This window comes from Mastomys coucha, unplaced genomic scaffold (genome assembly GCF_008632895.1).
Source record: "Mastomys coucha isolate ucsf_1 unplaced genomic scaffold, UCSF_Mcou_1 pScaffold9, whole genome shotgun sequence".
Taxonomy (NCBI): domain Eukaryota; kingdom Metazoa; phylum Chordata; class Mammalia; order Rodentia; family Muridae; genus Mastomys; species Mastomys coucha.
The window spans coordinates 72,427,858-72,432,162 of NW_022196915.1; the positions used below are offsets into that span (position 1 = coordinate 72,427,858).

The 4,305-nt window shown below is 36.7% G+C and overlaps 1 pseudogene; it reads left to right on the forward strand.

Moving 5' to 3' along the window:
• Window positions 1-3,733: 3,733 nt before the first annotated feature.
• Window positions 3,734-3,870, forward strand: LOC116085563 (annotated as a pseudogene).
• The last annotated feature ends 435 nt before the right edge of the window (window positions 3,871-4,305 follow it).

A 4,305-nucleotide genomic window follows, 5' to 3' on the forward strand; every position in this document is an offset into this window, starting at 1 on the left:
GTAAAAATAACAACAGAAAGCAAAACAAAACATTAGGAAAAAAAACAATACTCAAAAACTTCATTTAGATCACTTAGACATAAACAACTATAGATAAATGCAGGTCTAAGGTAATAAAATACAAACAAAGCCCAGAACAATTCAGAAATAGCTTATTCTTGCATTGGGTTTTATCTTCTAGAAGCAACCAATATTGCCAAAAGTTGATTGGAAATTAATTAGAAAATTGTATGACCTAAATCGAATAAGAAATTGTGACAAAATAGGTACTGTTCCAGATGTGCAAGACTAGTAATATTTGGTTTTTTTATTCAGTATTTTATACATATATAATTAATTACAAAATAAATTCTTGGCACTTGTTTTAGAACATGTTTGCTTTTGTTTTAAATAAAAGGACACAAAAATTCAAATATACATAGTTCTATGAAAATATCTAATATTTGATAAATTGCCTAATAGCAAATGACAGGCAAAACACTTTGTGAAGATAAGCAAATAAAATGATACATCTTAAAGTTTTGATTAAACAGTGACCCCCGTGACCCAAGCAGAGAGCGTCTTCTTGAGATGCCAGCGGAGCCCAGCACAGACTCTTTTCTCTGAGATAAGAGCCAGGCAGAGCAGTAGCACAGTGGAGATAAAAACCTTTCTAAATCACAGGGCTCAGAGCTTAGACATAATGGTTTGAAGGTGAAGAGGTCATTGCTCCTGAGAGCTCAAAGAGGTAGTAGCATTGACAATGTCTACAGAACTCTCAGCTTTGTAATATGTTAGTATTTATAGTTTCTGTAAGAAGTAGCTGATTATAATCTATGTAGTTAGCATCCTAGATTTTTCTCTTCTGTCTAAATATAGTGAATTGACCAACACAGAGATTGTTGAAAGGTTTCAAATCACTGCTCCACTAAGACCATTTGGATAGATGTCTATTCAAAACTGATCAGTATTAAAACCATGTTCATGAGCCATAAAACAAATAAGGTATAAGCAATTTGAACTAAGCTATCAAGTACTTGAGTAGCAATAGTTATAAGACATCTGAGATGGCTATTGGTTATCAAATTGACTCTATCTGGAATGAAATACAATGGAAGTCACATCTATAATCCAGATCTTGAGTCTGCAAAATATAGGCTTTGGTCCAGATCTCAAAGCAGGAAGACACACCTTTAATCTGGGCCACACCTTTTTCTGGAAGCCTATCTAAGAACAATGGAAGAAAGGTTTTGTCCTTCGATAGCTTGGCTTCGTCTTGCTAGCACAACCATTCCTTCACTGTCATTGACACCTACTTCTTCGGGATTCCAGCATATGCAGAAGACCAGCTAAGACACCCAGGCTTGTGGGACTGAACAACTACTAGATTCTTGGATTTTGTATTCACACCTAGACACTGTTGGACTAGTTGGACCGCAGCCTATAGGTCATTCCAATAAATTCCATGTACATGGAGAGATCCATACAGTAACTATTGTGACTCTAGAGAATCCTGACTGATACAATGTCTAACAGGGGAAGCTTGAAATATTCTCTAGTATGAGAAGGATTTAAAGAGAGACCAAAGATCAATGCCAACTGTCCTGGACAGGATTCATCTGCTTCAGAACCTCAGAGATACATCTCAGCTCTGCTTCCTGTAACACCCTACCTTCTTTATCTTAAAAACAAAGGGCTAGTGATCTTGATGTACAATCATGAGGACTTGTGATCCCAGCATCCTGGTAACAAGCAAGACATGGTCTCACAGACACCTGTAACCCCAGCACTGAAACATGCAAAAGAGAAGAGGATAACTTCGATTTGCTCTCTGTCAGCATAGCCAAAAAGTACAAACCCTGCGTTTAGGAAGAATTCTGCCTCAAAGGAGGAAGGTGAAGAGTGATAGGTGGGAACACCAGACACCCTCCTTTGGCCTCTACATATACACACAGGTATGGCTACCTATGTACACAGGCATGCACACACACTACACACTCACACACACACACCTTAAATTTTGTGCTCTTGAAAAAATATTTTAAAGCTTAAAAAAAAGTTGGAAATAATCAAAGAGAAACATTGTATCTTACCAAAAAAAGTCTTCATTTGTTAATTCTGTAATAAGTGAGAGGTGGTAATAAAATAAGGTTAAAAGTATTTCCATACCTGGTCTTGATAGAGATCTGTTCCATTAAAGTGTTTGTAAAAAGAATGGTTATTAGGGCTGGATTTATGTGGCAGCAAGTTGGATCACAGAAGTTATTTTTGCAGAGAAAAAAAAGACATCTAAGGAATGTGCTACAACTTTCTTATTTAAAAAAAAAAATAACCATTTACTTGAAGAAGATGAATGTTTGCTCTAAGTTCACACAGTGAGTCACTGCAGAGAGGTAGGCTTGAAAGTAGAGTGCTCTAGATTGTGTGGCCGTGTGTGTGTGTCCATCTTTCCCATTCGTGTGGTATGACCATAAGTATGTTTCTCATTGTCTTTTTGTTCCTACTTCTTTTATGTGGCCTGAGAAGGTTGTAGTTACATACTTACATGTGTCATGGTTTGAATATGCTTGGCCCAGGGAGTGGCACTATTTGAAGGTGTGGCCATGTTGGAATAGGAGTATCCCAAAGGGTCTAGGCTTTAAGACCCTTATCCTAGCTGCCTGAAAGTAAGTATTCTGTTAGCAGCCTTCAGATGAAGAGGTAGAACTCTCGGCTTTGCCTGCACCATGGCTGCCTGGATGCTACCATGTTCCCACATTGATAATAATGGAATGAACCTCTGAACCTGTAAGCCAGCCCCAATTAAATGTTGTCCTTATAAGACTTACATTGGTCATGGTGTCTGTTCACGGCTGTAAAACCCTAACTAAGACAATACATATATGTGTGTGTGTGTGTGTGTGTGTGTGTGTGTGTGTGTGTATAGTATGTATCTAAATTTATATTTTATTATATACATATATATGTACATACTTACATACATATAAATGAACTACTAGAGACAAAAAGATCATGAATTTGAGAGAAAGCAAGAGAGGAATGCATAGAAGCAGATGGAGGGAGAAGAGAGAAGGTAGAAATTATGTAATTATAATTTTAAGAGGTAAAAAAATTATTTTAAAATATATGATTTCATGCTGTTCTTGTTTTTAATAGCTGAGTAATATTTTATTGTGTAAGTGAACCATGTTTTCTTCATCCATTCTTCAGTTGAGGGACATCTAGCTTGTTTCCAGTTTCTGGTTTATTACAAATAAAGCTGCTATGGACATAGTTGAGTAAGTGTCTTTGTGGGATGGTCAAACATCTTTTGGACATATGCACAGGATCAGTAGAGCTGATTATATCACATTAGGTAAAACTATTCCAATTTTCTGAGAAACCACCAAGTTGATTTCTAAAGTGATTATCCAAGTTTACACTCCCACCAGCAATCTAGGAGTGTTCACTTTGATTCTTAATTTTTTAAAATCACATTAATTCTCCTGGTATACCTTACTTTAAAAAATATTTAGGTTTTATTTTCAATTATGTGTACATGTATCCACATATGTGCACCTGTGAGTGTAGGTCCCTAGAAGAGTCCAGAAGTGGGCATTGGACTCCCTGGAGACAGACGGATAGGTGACTAAGCACCACCCATCAAGGATTCTGAGAATCAAACTCCAGTCCTCTGGAAGAGCAGTTTGGACTCTCACCACTGAAACGTTCTTCCAGGCCCTTGAACTTAATTTTTTATATAAAATTTGTTATAATACTTACCTGGCAGAGGATATATGATCATGTAGGTGGTTTTCCCATGCCAAGAGTTACTTATGACACTCAGGGATGTGCCTGGTACTTCCTCTGTAGAATTTGTGGTAGTAGAAGGACTGCATTCAAATTCTCCCTGAAAATAAAAGAAACAAAGGAAGAAATAAAAAGAGAAAAGAAAGAAAGAAAGGAAGGAAGGAAGGAAGAAAGAAAGAAAGAAAGAAAGAAAGAAAGAAAGAAAGAAAGAAAGAAAGAAAGAAAAAGAAAAAGAAAGAGAAAATGGAGAAGAAGAAGGAAGGAGGGAAGAAAGAAAGGAAGGAAAGGACAAACAAAGATTATTCTATGAAGTCTTTATTTTGTCAAACTATGTTCTCCTTAACAAAAGTATGTAACTAAATTAGTGACTAAAGCTGGTCTGATTACATTGGGTTCGAATACCCCTGACTTTCAATATGATGGACCAGAACAAAAGTGATCATCTTCCTGAAGAGCTGTCAATGTGTCCAATCGTTTCTGGAGTTGTCAGTGTTCTGTAAGTGACAGTGCACTTTACTGATGAACTGCAAAGCCTGT